Raw genomic sequence first — 14837 nt, 5'->3', positions numbered from 1 at the left:
AGGGAGAAGCAGGCCCCCCTGCTGAGCAGGGAGCCTGAAGTGGGGCTGGACCTCAGGACACTGGGACCATGGCCTGAGCCAAAGGCAGATGCCTAACACACTGAGCCACCCAGACATCCCAACATTTTATATTTTAAATCTGAAAAAACAATAAAATTAATGTTTTAAATTAAATTATTTCACTTAAATTTAAAAGATTTTTTTTTTAATATTTTGAAATTTTAGGGGCACCGGGGTGGCTCAGTCAATTATGCCTCTGCCATCAGCTCAGGTCAGGATCCCAGAGTCCTGAGATCCAGCCCCACATCGGGCTCTCTGCTCAGTGAGGAGCCTGCTTCCCCCTCAGCCTCTGCCCTTCTTCCTGCTCGTGCTCTCTTTCTCTCAAATAAATAAATAAAATAATTTTAGAGTTTCAATGTTTATCTCTCGAAAATTAAAAGGTTGCATGAATGGCAAATATTATAGTATTTTTGGCAACAATTTTATGAGCACAGCCCCTATTTTTTCCCTCATGTCAGGTGCCCATTTTCACCCATGTTTTTAAGAAACACTCAAAAGAAACTAAAAGAAAAGTTGACTAAGTGAAAGTGCGCAGAGGCGCGAAGGTTGCCAGCATCCTGCCCGCTCAGTCAGGTGTGGCGCCGGCCTCTGCACACAGCGCATGACGGGACTGTGACAGACCGTGTGACACACACATGTGATGGGTGAGCGCCTCCCTTCTGCTCCACGTTGCGTGCTCCACATTGCGCCCTGGGGACTTGACCTCAGAAACCACCCTCCTGGGGGCAGGCAGGTCAGAGGTGGGGAGTGAGAGGGGTCTTTCCAAAACACACACATCGTTTGAGTTCTTGTCTAAAAATGAAGAGAAGGGGAGAACCGTGTGTGTAAGGTGCTGGAATGTGACGTTTGGAAGATGTTCCGGGAAATGCCGGTCCCACCATCTCCAGCTCGGTCCCCCTGAGAGGTGAAATGAAAAGTTCGAACCCGAGTCCAGAGTCTCTCATGATCTTATGTAACCCCAAACTGAGGGTTACAGAGGGAGGTGGGCGGGGGGATGGGGTGACCGAGTGACAGGCATTAAGGAGGGCACGTGTGGTGATGAGCATTGGGTGTTCTATATAGGCCACTAATGAAATGCTGAACACTAAAAAAAGAAGAAAAGTTCAAGCCCAGGCTGCCAGACACTGCACTTTTCTGAGTGTTCATCAGTGAGATTAGGGGTTCATTGGACTCCCCAACAACATCTTCTCCCTTTCAGGGCCATCTTGGGGGAAAGGCTGCTGGTCTAGTCCCAGGGACCCATCACAGTCCATGTTGGGGTCTTAGACCACCCCCCCTCCGCCAAGTCAGCACCATGTGAGATGTGAGGCGCACGTTCTCTAGGAGATAATCCGCACTTTCAGGGATTCTCAAGGGGCTGGAGAAATCCACACGGGAAAAGTTGTAGAAACAGCAAAGCCACCCGTTGCATGGAGCACTGGGTGTTATACACAAACAACGAATCACAGAACGCTGCATCAAAAACTAATGATGTGGGGCGCCTCGGTGACTCAGTGGGTTAAGCCGCTGCCTTCGCTCAGGTCATGATCTCAGGGTCCTGGGATCGAGTTCCGCATCGGGCTCTCTGCTCGGCAGGGAGCCTGCTTCCTTCTCTCTCTCTCTCTGCCTGCCTCTCAGTGTACTTGTAATTTCTCTCTGTCAAATAAATAAATAAAATCTTTAAAAAAAAAAAAACTAATGATGTACTGTATAGTGACTAACAACATGATTAGAAAAAAAAAAAAAAAAGCAAGGCCACTCACAGTTAAGTGATGAGAGGAAACAGACCATAAGACTCAAGGAATTGGAGTGGGTGGGAGGGAAAAGCACAAGACTAGGGAGGGAATGAGAAATGTGTGGGCCTAGAAGATTCTTAGTGACAAGTAAGGAATAGATCAGTAGTGGAGGCAGGGCTGATACTCGCAAACTTCGCGGACCTGCCCAGCAGTGGTGATGGACCACAGGCTGGGGAAGCCTCTGGAGGGTGGTTGTTGAGTGGTGGCCGGGGATATCTGGGGAACCTGGGGAAGCAGCAAGAGGGTCAGGATGGTGGGGGTCACTCAGGGTGCTTGGGACAGTGACTATTTTCTATCTAGATAGTTCTATCTAGTATCTCTATACTAGTTCTATCTAGTATCCAGTATCTGCTGAAAATCAGTCCTGAATGAGGGCAAAATGTATAAGAACGTGTAATACTTGCTTTTGTATCTGGCATTTCATTTGATCTACCTATCTGTGGATCTATTTATCTGTCTTTCTGTCTGTCCACAAGAAACCAAAAACACAGGTGAAGGGGCGGACATGGGTCTGAAGGCAGCCATCACTCATCTTTCATTCAGTCCCTTCACCATGCCTCTCATGAACTCGGGGCCCCTGGGTGTTGGCAGCTGGGCCCGGAGCTGAGGAGTCCATCCAGAGCTGGAATTGTCACCTGGGAACCGGAAGTCATGCCACAAGCCCTGACAGAATCTGAAAATGGCAACAGGAGGAAACAAGTGAATCATCATCTGAGTATGGATCCAAGTGAGGCGTCAGGGGAGGCGGGTCTGACAGGGAGGCAGGAACCCATCAGAAATCCAATCACGGTGTTTTGTCAGGAACTTATAGCTCTCCAGCATTGCAAACAGGTTTGAGAAGGAAACAAATAGAGCCTGAACCAACTGGACTCGAGAATAGTAATATTACCATCATTTCGATTTCCGTGGCTCGTTAAGATTTGCACAGCATTTTCAAATATCTAGTTGAGCCTTCCTGACAAGTGGTAAAGCAAATAGTGCAAAGATTCTCATCTACTGCTAGGGCAAATCAGGTTTGGAGAAGGAGAGTAACTTGCCCATTTCTTTTAAGTAGGGTTACCAGTTGAGTAGCTCAAGGAGAGGCCATAAACACAGAACATCTTCATTTTCATTCCAGCACATACAAAGAGTTGCATTGATATGCATACACATCAATGAATATGGTTGGGGAAAGAGCTCAGACTGACAAAGCATCTATTTTTAAAAATTGTCTTTTTTTCTGTTTACCTCTGTCTTAATTAGCAACCCACATAAGGACAAGAAGGTGAGCCTGTGCTGTCTGAAGACTAAAAAAGCAGAGAGAATAATCAGTCAGGTAAGCAAGAGTTTTCTAATTTGGGGTGACTGGGTGGCTCAGTGGGTTAAAGCCTCTGCCTTCGGCTCAGGTCATGATCCCAGGTTCCTGGATTGAGTCCCGCGTCTGGCTCTTTGCTCCGCGGGGAGCCTGCTTCCTCCCCTCTCTCTCTCTGCCTGCTTGTGATCTTTGTCTGTCAAATAAATGATTAAAATCTTAAAAAAAAAAAAAGAGTTTTCTAATTTAAGATCTCAGCCTGACTAAGTCAAGACCAAGGAGAGAGAGGGAGTATGAAGTCTTTCTTTCAGGTGTGTGGGCACCGAAGGTAGAAGAAGCTTGCTTTGATAGTAGTGAATGTGAAAAAAAATCTCAGGACGTAATGAAAAATGATGAGTAACATCATATTCATAAAGTACAAATGTGCCATAACCACAAATGGGGGTTGAATTGAAATCCAACTGCTAAAAAGCTAAGAATTTGAACACATCTGATAGCAGGATACTGTTTAGGATTGTGAACAAATAGTTTTGATGCAACTTCTCAGTCTAGACCAGCCTGCATCTAGGGTGTTTTGTTCTATTCTCGGCCCTACTTAACTGGGACATTGATTGATGGGAATAGATCTGGAGTGGGACGCCCAAAATAGTGACAGGGCTGGAAAACATTGTTGATTAGGAATACATAAGGGAGTTGGGTGTATTTCTCCCTTGATAAGAATTATCAAGGGAAAACATGAAAGCCGAGTTCAAGAGGTATGAGTTACACTGAAGTAGAGTTTGACCTAGAACTGGCAAGAACTCACTAACAACTAGAGCTACTCACCAAAGTTCATCTCCCAGTTGTTAGAAATATTCACACATCCTGGAACTATGTTCCCGAAGGAGCTATACTCATAAGGTCTCCTTTTTATCCTAAGATCTGTAACTGTTCAAACTAGTCTCTCAACTTCCTTCAGGGTCAGGTGGGAGCTGGGGAGTGATGGTAGACTGAGATGGATTCCAGCTCTCCCCTGTCTGATGAATTGGTTCTAGGGTGGAGTTTCACTTCTGTTTCACAGTGATACCACAGACTGGGATCTTGCATCAGCAGCATGACTCTCAAGATCTTATCCTCAAATGAACTTTCTTCTGCCAAGATATTCTAACCAATCTATCATCAGATGAGCCCAGTTTCCGTACCTCATTGGCATGGTTCCTTGAGAACTAGGTCAACTTGCCACAGTCCTTTTTTTTCTTTTTCTTTTTCTTTTTTTTTTTGGCACAGAAAGGGAGAGGTAGAGAGCACAAGCAGTGGGGGAGCTGCAGACAGGGAGAAGGAAAAGCAGGCTCTCTACCAAGCAGGGAGCCCAATGCAGAACTTGATCCCAGGACCCTGGGATTATGACCTGAGCAGAAGGCAGACACTTAATTGACTGAGCCACCCAGGCGCCCAGCCATATTCCTTTCTCAGTATTCTTACCTTTTCCCTCTAAACTCTGTTTGTAAACCCAAACATCCTGTTTTCAACACTCCTTGTGTCTAGGAGCAGAGTGAGGCTAATGACACAATGAAAGACTAATTCAAGGGTGGGAAATACCTGCCTTTTACCTGGAGGATAACATCAGGATTGAGGAAGAGCAGAGGGCTTGGTTTTAAGGCGCTAGGCAGGTGTCCTACTACCTCAGAGACCTGCATGCAGATAGGATCAGTCACTGCAGGCAAAGGAAGTGGTTGTGTCTGGGCGCGTGAAGAGGGATCCCGGGAAGTCCTGGTCCTTCCCACTATACTGACACCACCTGCACGTCTCCATCTTTCTGTCTGAGCACTCACCTTCCGAGATTATTTCCTTTAGGCCTCAAAGCCTTTTTAGACTTCAAGAAGCTCCCTAGGAGCTACTGATTAACTCAACCAAGGCAATAAACAAACTAAGACTTGGGAGAAAGGGCCATTTTTAGAAATGTAGGGTCCAGGGCTCTCCTTGGAAGATGTCGTCATGGGAAAACCACACTGTTATCTTTTTCATGTATTTACCACAGATTTGGTGCTAAGCACTATATACTAGGCACAAGGGAGACAGAGATAGTAAGACATCGTTCTTGTCCTCAAGGGACTTGCAGATCATAGAAGTCGTCTTTCTGACCTTTTAAATAGTTGTTTACTATATACAAGGAAAGATGTCATAGGATGACTCAAATGGGGAAAGCAGTTGGGGTATGTGTTGTTGGTTAACCCACGACGGGGCCTTTATCCTGCAGTCATGAAGGCGGTGGAGAGGGGTTGGCTAGAAACCACTGGCTTGGTCAATGGAGGACAGTACACCCAGGGAGGGAACAGGGATCCTGGAAGAACTGGAGGGATGTCCAACAAAACCTCTCAGTCAGGAGCTGGGGCCATACATTTTTCTGTAGGGTTTTATGTTTTCAGGCAGTCCTTTAGGAATTAAGGAGCCACCACTGCCCACCCCCCCCAACCCCAACCCCTGCTCCCCTGGCAACACCAGTAAGGCTGGGGAGCTAGAATTCCTCAGGACTTTCTTTTGGTGTCTCAGGCAGAGGAAGGCAGATGAGAGACATAGCATGCTGTAAAAGCAGACTGTTCACCGCAAAACACTGGGGGATAATGAAACTCTCCCTCACTAACAGCAGCTAACTTCAGCAGAGATACACCACCTTGGGGAGGCACTGGCAAAAGCTCATGGGGAAAGGGGGAAATGGAGACAGATTTCATAAAGTTTCCTAGTTGGGTTTATATGACCTTTACCAGCTTGCCTTGAGACCTAGAGATGAAGGCCTGAGTGAAACTGCTCTGCCACTGATTAGGGACACACCCACAGGCTGGCTGTCTGAGCCTGTTTGAGCCTGTTTCCTCACAGGTCAGGAGTGAGGATAACATACTTAGTACTCACCCCCATTAGTATGTAACCAAATAGCCAAAGCCATTCCAGTTAGGATCTTGGTTTTACATTTATGTGATTAAACTAATTATTAAGTCTCCCCTGCCCCGAAAGAATCAACCTCAAAGGTAAATTTAAAATGTTCTTTCTAGGGCACCTGGGTGGCTCAGTGGGTTAAGCCGCTGCCTTTGGCTCAGGTCATGATCTCAGGGTCCTGGGATCAAGTCCCTCATCAGGCTCTCTGCTTGGCAGGGAGTCTGCTTCCTCCTCTCTCTCTCTGCCTGCCTCTCTGCCTACTTGTGATCTCTCTCTCTGTCAAATAAATAAATAAAATCTTTAATAAAAATAAAATGTTCTTTCTGGGGGAAAAAAAATCTGGCAACTTAGAAATAGCAGCTTCAAAATAAATAAATAAAAGAAAAAGAAAGAAGAAATAGCAGCTTCTCTCTACTGCCACACCCCAACTTCCTATTTCCAGCAATTAAGATGTCATGAAATATTGGCCCCCAGTTTAAGCTGGGGCGCCTCATTACATAGGGCGATTTTCAGTTAAGAGCTTATTTCCTGAAAACCCCAGGCTTTTCACTGCTAGTTGAGCAGACTCTGTTGTCCCACAATGTAGGTTTTGAGACAAATGAGCATCCTAGTGGGAATCATTCACTGAGCTTTGGTTAGCTGGTGCCCAAGTGAAAGTGAGGAAGGAAGGAACCAGCAGGGAGGTCCTGCTGTGGGCTGCTCTGCGTATACCACTAAATTTAACCCCTTCGAACAATTTGGAGAGATAAATAGAATTATCCTCATTTTTCGGTTGAGAAATGGAAGCTGAGGGCCCCATGTCCAAAGTAATGCAACTGTCAACTAGGCAGTAGTCCTGGGGCCCAAATACATTGCTCTCTAACTCCCAAATTTCTTACACAAACCGCAGAGGAAAATGTACTTTGGAGTTCATCTAAGCAAGACATAATTAAGAAGTACAATGAACTGGGAGATACGTTCACTACTTCTACGCACACATAAGTGATTTTCTCTCCATTGGACACTCACTTCCGGTTGTAACTGAAACCAAGCTGCCCGGGTTCAAGTTCAGACACTTCCTCTCCACTCAGCCAACTGCCACAAAGGAAAAAGAAGTGGCGAAAGGCAGTTTCAGGTCCATCATCAGCAAACTCGACTAACCTTCTCTGGTCGCGAGGAGTCAAGGGACCACCACATGTGTCCAGCCAGGACATCCAGCAGTTGCCTGCGAGAGCGACACCAATCCATTGTTTCCCAATACCCGTTGTTCTAGTCGTCTGGCCCCAACAGTCGAAGCTGAAAAACCATCCTGCTTCCCAAGCAAAACCATGTTTATGTGTAAAGGCACCTTTGTGTTCTGCCGTTTGATATTCACTGCCATACCTCTGGTCGCTCTCAGGAAGCACTGGCTACACAGGTCTTTGCAGACCAGGGATTTTTTTTAGGGGAGGGGGGTCCACACTTGGAGACACAGACCACACTTGGCCAAGAACGGTTACCCTCTCACTCTGAATTACAACAGCTGACCTCAGTTCCTTCCAAGATAAATCCCACCACTTGACCCTCAATGTGGTCTGCACCTATCAATTAATTGCAGATTACTTTCTTCCTCTTTTTGTCTTTTTTTTTTTCTTGTTTTATTTCAAGCAACCCAAAGGCCCGCCTAAAGCAATCTTCAATGGCTACAGATGTTCTGAAGGAAATAGAGAGATGAAGAGCTCTAGACCTTATTTTCTTTTCAGCGATTCCTGTATAACTGAGCCCAACTGTTATTTTTTATCTTGAAAATTAAAGCTGCCCCTGGAGGTTCTAGGGTAGGACTTTGCTATTTGCATGTTTCTTCCCCTGCCTTCCCCTTTGGCTACCCCGCACCCACGGGTTTAGAGGAACTGGCTACCTGTGGGAAGGAGGTAGAGAGATCACGTAAGCAAAGCTACCAGCCCAGGGTAAGCACCTGACTTGGCCTTTCTGCAGTCACATTGCACAATTCAATTTAAAAGCCAACGCAAATACCATCCTACCACCAACTATACCTTTCCTTTGTCAACTCTATTTTATGGTAACATGATTTTTCATCACTGAGTGATGAGACTGTGATGACCTTAAGGGATTTCTATGCTGAATTCCCAGAAACAGTTTGGGGGAAGAATATTACTTCTCTTTTGCTTCACCTCTCCAAAGTTCCCTCCTGTGCACCTCAAATTTACTCTTCAACCCACTCTTCTTTTGAGGGAAATGAGTCTATGTTTCCCCACACATCCCACTCTTACACCTCAGTGGCCAAAACACAGAAAAACCAGAGCCAGTCCCTCAGCCAATTGCAGGAATAACCTCCCACAGGGGCTGAAACCTCATTTGAGCCTGGATTTCCACCCCTCACCCCACCCCCGCCTCAGGATTCCTCTTGGAGAAAAAGAATCAGGGCAGCCCCCATGGAGAGGACTGAGCATAGAACAAAAACCCCAGAGCCTTCCAGCTTCAAGCATTTCTTTGGCTCCCATGAGCCACCTGCGGCTGGAAGGAGAAAAGTCTAGCACAGGAAAGACAGCAGAAGCTCTGGAGAGGGATTTCTCAGGAGACCTGAACAAGTGTGCAGAGAGCTCTGTGGTGACTAGGAATGCGAAGATATCAGTGCCTGACAAACAGCAGGTGCTCAATATCTACTTATACTAATTGAACGATTGCATGAATGAATGAATGAATGAATGGGGCAAAGAGAAAAGGTGGAAGAGATGAGAGCTGGGTACAGAGGACACTCGCCTGCCTTTCCTCCTAGGATCTTTCGTAGGGTTATTTCCATTTTTTCCACTGGCTCCAGGATGGTGCACAGACATCACCTCCAGGCCGAAGGCTTCTCCATCGGTCCATCCTTAGTGCTGGCAAGACTTAGGTGTCCACTTCCACACCTCCCAGGCAAAGGCTCAAGATAAAGCAACCTGGGTAGTTCAGGCAAAAGGAAAAGGAAAAGGTGAACCAAGAAGCCTGCATTCTCTTCCTTCTGTTTCAATTTACTGGGGCTTCCGGGAGAGTTAAATTCTTCAGGCCCTGTTATCCATGACTGAACTGTAGCTAATATCACTGAAGCACCCGGATGGGAAATCCACTGATGGACCATAGACAATATCTAGAGAATACGCCTTCAAAACAAACCCTTAGTTCTTAGCAGCCCTTTCCTAAACCAGTGCTCCTCGAACTTTAATGCACCCTTGAACCTCTGGAGAGCTTTACCATATCATTAATGAAGTATACTGGACATACAATATTACATCACTTTCCGGTGCACAACATGGTGACTTGACATTTGTATATGCAGCAAAATGTTCACCTTCATAAACCAGTTACCATCTGTCACCATACAAAGTTAATAGTTATTTTTTAAATACAATGTTATTAACTACATGCCCCATGTTGTACGTTACATACCTAGAACTTACTTATTTTATAACTGGAAGCTTGTACTTTTTTTTTTTTTTAAGATTTTATTTATTTATTTGACAGAGAGCACAAGTAGGCAGAGAGGGCGGAAGGAAGCAGGCTCCCCGCCAAGCAGAGAGCCCGATGCGGGCTCGATCCCAGAACCCTGGGATCATGACCTGAACCAAAGGCAGAGGCTTTAACTCACTGAGCCACCCAGGTGTCCCTGGAATCTTATACCTTTTGATCCCCTTCTCCCATTTTGCCTCACTCAACCTGCTCTCTGTATCTGAGTCTGGGTTTGGTTTGATTGGGTTTGTTTAGGTCCTAGCTCAGATTATTTGCCAAAAGTGTCTTGCAGCTTTAATTCTTGAGAAGCCCGCCCCATCCTCGTGCACCTGCTGGACACTCTGAACATCATCGGTGACTTGCAGAGTCCCAGACGTGCCGGGTTCTTCACATCTGGGTGGCTTTGTCCGTCCTCCCTCTGCTCTTCAGCCCCTTCCCTGGATGAGCTCCTTCATAGCTCAGCTCACGTGTAACTTCTCCTGGGGAAGGCTAGATGTGAAATATTCTTCCACTACTTGGTAGAATTCACCGGTGAAGCTGTCCTGTCCTGGACTTTTGTCCATTGGGAGATTTTTGATTACTGATTCAATCTCCTTTCTAGTAATCAGTCCAGATTTTTTTCTTTCTTCCTGATTCAGTCTTGAAAGATTGTATGTTTCTAGGTTGTCTAATGTGTTGACGTAGCCGTCACTTACAATCCTTTGTATTTCTGTTATGTCAGGTGTAACTGGTCTTTCATTCCTGATTTTATTTGACCCTCTCTCTTCTCGTGGTAAGTCTAGCTAACAGCTTCTGTCAATTTCCAAAGAACCAGCTCCTGGTTTTGCGGATCTTTTCTATGATCTTTTTAGCCTCTATTTCATTTATTTCCATTCTGGTCTTTACTATTTCCTTCCTTCTGCTAACTTTGGGTTCCATTTGTTCTTCATTTTCTAGTTGTTTAAGTGTAAGGTTAGGTTGTTTCTTCAAGATTTTTCTTGTTTCTTGAGGCAGACTGGTGTTGCCATGAACTTCCCTCCTAGAAACTCTTGCTGCATCCCATAGATTTTAGTGTGTCATTTTTCTGTTTTCACCTATCTCTGGGTATTTTTTCATTTCTCCTTTTAATTTCTTTGATGGCCCAGTGGTTGCTCAGTAGCACAGTGTTTAATCTCCTCATATTTGTGGATTTCCCAGCTTCCTTCTTATGATCAATTTCTGGTTTCTCACCATTGTGGTTGGGAAAGATGCTTGACAAAATTTCAGTCTTCTTAAATTTGTTTTGTTTTGCCGAACAGGTGATCTGTCCTGGAGATTGTTCCATGTGTAATTGAGAATGTGAATTCTGCTTTTGGATAGAATGTTCTTTATGTATCTCTGAAGTCCATCCGGTCTAACGCAATGTTTAAAGCTGATGTTTCTTTATTAATATTCTGTCAGTGCATGACCTATCCATTGACGCATGTGGTATCTGCATGGATATATACATGTCCTTTCTCGCTCCGCCTCCCTCTTCTCCTCAAGGTCTCTGAGGTTTGCTGTTTTTTCTTTTTTTTGGGGGGGGGTTGTTGTTTTTTTCATTTTTTAAAGTTCTTTTTACTTTTTGCTGCTCTGTCTCAGAGGGTTTCCGTGTCTTGTCCTCCAACTCATTGGTCTGTTCTGTTTCATCCAGTCTGCTGTGCTCAGTTATTGTGCTCTCCAGCTCTGTGACTTCTGCTTGTTGTTTTCTTCTCTTTGTTTGGTCTCCCTCTTGAAGCCCTTGCTCTGTTCATCCCTTCTCCTGGGCTCAGCAAGCACTATCATGGCTAGGGCTTGGGATCTTTCTCAGGCAGACCACTTACAGCCCTATCGGTAAGGTCTTTTCCTGAGGTTTTGTCTTTCTCTCTCATTTAGAATGGCTTCTCTGTTTCTTCATTTTGCCTGATGCTGTGTTTCTGCAGAAGAGCTGAAACAGCGGCCTCTTTCAGGGTTGAAGGAACAGCCTTGTGGGAGTGATGAATCTTCTTATTCACCCTTGTCCTAGTTCTCAGTTGTCGCTTGAACCTTTATGATTATCTCAACGGCCTGGTTTATTTTTGATAAGTCTCTGCTGTTAACCGTGTTCCAAGGCCTATCAGTGTTCCAAGGGGAAAAATCTCACTCGCAGCCACTTTCAGAATGACTGGAAGTCAGACCCACACAGAGGAGCTTTTGAAGTATGCAGAATGTACAGTCCTGTGAGGCCACGGTCATTAAGCCCTTCTGATCTCCAGGTTGGGAGCTCTGGATGTGTCCCTGGGCAATTGTTTCAAAAACCAGGGCTCCAGGTAAATGGAGAAGCTCCTTCCTGTGAGGTCTGACCAAGCTATGACAGGGCCACGGGGGTGTGCAAAGATGGTGTCTCCTGAGACGTTTTCTGGGAGCACCTCCACAGCCTCTAGCTGTGTGGCAACCGCGAAGCCTGGCTCTCAGTCTGAAGCTCCAGGATAAGAAAACAGGCCTTTCTCACATGAAAACTGGGACTGTGTTTCAGTAAGCTGCCTGTGCAGTGCCCTGGCCACACACCTGGCATTCTGATAGCTCAGGATCCCTGCCCCACCCCCGGCCTTGGCCACCAGGGCCAAGTGAACAAGGGGCAGCCTCGATGTGGTTGGCAGGGGCTGCTGGCTTCTAGCAGGGCCGCTGGAAAGTGCATAGCTGACACCCACTGGCACCTCTGCCTTGGGAGAGACTCGACTATCCCTGACGCCCAACAGATGTCCCCGGACCAGCAGATGAATCTCCTCTAAGTACAGCCTAAGGGAATTTCAAATTTGCGCTTTTGTACTGGATCCTGGGGTGAGCGAGCCCCCCCCCCCCCACGCACGCCGTTTGAAAGGAGACCCTTCGTTTTCTAGAGCACTTTGGGTCCCATTGGTTTAGCGAGCTCGTTTCTCTGGCACAGACCCCAAGAGTTGGGGTGCCTGATGGGAGGCACCAACCTTTGTTCCTCCAGGAAAAACCCCAGATGGGTGAGACCCCCCCCACCGGATATCCCCACAATGGGTCGGTGGCTTTTTTAGCCGAGACCGTATCTACGGTCTCTCTATCCATCTTGATGTTGTCCTTTTATCCTTTGTTGTGGGGAGCAGTTCAGTAGGGAATTTTCAGACCAATTTCAGAGGGAAAGAAGGTGGGCTCAGGACCTTCCTACACAGCCATCTTGAAACCCCCCCGCCCCAAAGAGCTGATTAAAATGCAGGTCCTGATTCAGCAGGCGGGGTGGGACCCAGGATTCTACAGTTCTCACAGTGTGTCTGGTGAAGCCGAAGCTGCCCGAAGGAGAGCCAGACTTGGAGTAGCACGGGCCTAGAGTTTGGGTCTTAGCTTAGATCGTTGTTAAAGTGTCTTCCAGATTCGATTTTTGTCAAGTCTCCCCCACTCTCGCGCACCTGCTGCACACTCTGGACATCATCAGTGACTTGCAGAGCCCCAGACGTGCCAGGCTCTTAGACCTGTGTGGCTTTGTCCATCTTCCCTCTGCCCTTCACCCCCCTTCGCTGGATGAGCTCCTTCTCGGCTCCACTCACCTGTAACCTCTCCCAGGGAACCTTCCCCAGCTCTCCAGCCTACCAGGCAGTCAGGTCCTCTCTCCTCTGTGCTCATCACACTGTACCATAAGATACTGTCTACATGTCCTTGTTCATAGTATAGGGTGGCTCAGGTTATGCCCTACACAGGGGTCCTTGGCCAAGGAGGCAAGAAGGGGCTGAAATCCATTCTGTTCCCACTTGTTGTCCCTGAGCCCCGGCACAGAGCTGCTTCCACCAGGAGGAAGGGCTGACTTTTTCCAGATCACACAAAGGAGCTGACGGTCTTTTCTGCCAGATGTGGGGTCTCATTCATCTCTCGGTTCCCATCTCCTCGCACAGTGCCTGTCATGGCTCAGCATTCAGGAACACGTTTGAACGAAGGAATGATGGGAGAAAGAAATGAAGAGCTACAGAGAGGAAGGCTCAGACAATAACTTCATTCAGTCCTCAGGGTAAAGCAGCTGAACCATGAGCAAGAGATCTGGGAATTTGCTAGTGTGCTGCTGGAAAGACCAGAGGACCAGGTCCTCCAAGCCCCAACTTACGAAAGGGATTATAACAGGTATTATGAAAAGAGATGGAAAGGCTGCAGTCAGCGCCTGTAGAAAACTCATCAGAAAGAGCAAAGAAACAGGCTGCCCGCAAGCACTCCTGACTTGTAATGTCTTTTCGAGTCGAGGGGAAGAGGAGGGAGACTCCGAAGATACTGTTTGCTCAGAAGCTTCTGAAAGCAGCAGTCTCTACAGCAAAAACATCCTGAGGACAAGAAGAGGTGATGACAAAACCATGAATTTGCCTAGAGGGGCTGAAGCCAGAAACAAGAGGTGAAGGTCCCAGCTTGTAAAAGTGAGTCTCCTCTGACCGCAAAGACTCTGGGCTTGGTGGAGAAAGGTCCAGCCCGGACAGTCTTTTCACCAGGGCGGGGGGCGGGGGGTCCTTTGGTCTGCTTTGTGAGAGTTCCTCCGTTGTGTCCACATGAGCACTGCTCTGACAAGACTGTGAGCTTCCAGAAGTGGGGACTCAGACTCAGGCCTCTTTTATCTTCCTGGGATCACGTGCTGCTCTATGAAATGAAGTCGGTGCTGGACTTGCACAGCGGCCACCGCTGATAAAACAAGGAAGGGTGAAGGTCTAAGAATCCTCAGTCAAATTCCAGAATTTCACTTTGGAATGGTGCAAGAAATTCCTTTGGGAGACATACTGATACCTTGCAGAAACCCAACCTGGACTTTGCCTCTTACATCACCTTCTTCTTGTTCAGACCGGTTTCTGAAGATACAGGCATAGTTCTGGAGTAAGGGGAACTGAGAATCTTGAGTATGGTAGGCTATCCTGTGACTTCAGGATCACATGTTCAAAACAAAACCTAAATTCAGCACGCGCGCGCGCACACACACACACACACACAGAGAGAAAGGAATGTGGGGTAAGATCTCTAGATCGACATTTATCTCTTATCAGAATTTAATCCCAGATTTCCTTGCCTCCAGCCAGTGTGGCAAATAATCAGAAAGAGCCAGACAGCTCTTACGGCATATCTTTCCGTCCAAGGGACTCTCTGTTCTTGTTATCTAGGATGAACTTTGTGATCAGATGACATACAATCACTGTCAAGAAGAATAGAGATGAGATCTTTCTAAGAGATCACCACCCTAACACTTAACACTAAAAGCTGCCCAACAGCTGGTGGGCTTCTTGAGGCGAGAACTGAGTACATACAAAGTTTCCTCTTTTTAAGGCAATAAAAAATGCTGAGTTCATATACTTGTTCCCTGTCTCATTTCTAGACAGAAGGCAGGCTAGTTAATT

The 14837-nt window shown here is 46.6% G+C and overlaps 1 protein-coding gene across 4 annotated transcripts in view; it reads left to right on the top strand.

Moving 5' to 3' along the window:
• The window catches only part of PDCD1LG2 (programmed cell death 1 ligand 2), a 75687-nt gene extending 61760 nt beyond the window's left edge, over positions 1–13927 (top strand). The window contains exons 7-9 of one of the 4 annotated variants that reach the window (XR_014301565.1): positions 2312–3150; positions 13368–13590; positions 13708–13927. The gene's annotated coding sequence lies outside the window, so the exon portion shown is untranslated. Of the gene's footprint in view, positions 1–2311; positions 3151–6925; positions 7263–13367 lie in introns of those variants that run through there. The other 3 variants (XR_014301567.1, XR_014301566.1, XR_014301568.1) reach the window with 3 other exon arrangements.
• Positions 13928–14837: the final 910 nt, after the last annotated feature.

The sequence above is a fragment of the Mustela nivalis genome (assembly GCF_964662115.1).
Source record: "Mustela nivalis genome assembly, chromosome: 13".
NCBI lineage: Eukaryota > Metazoa > Chordata > Mammalia > Carnivora > Mustelidae > Mustela > Mustela nivalis.
This window is presented reverse-complemented; position numbering and strand designations above follow the sequence as displayed.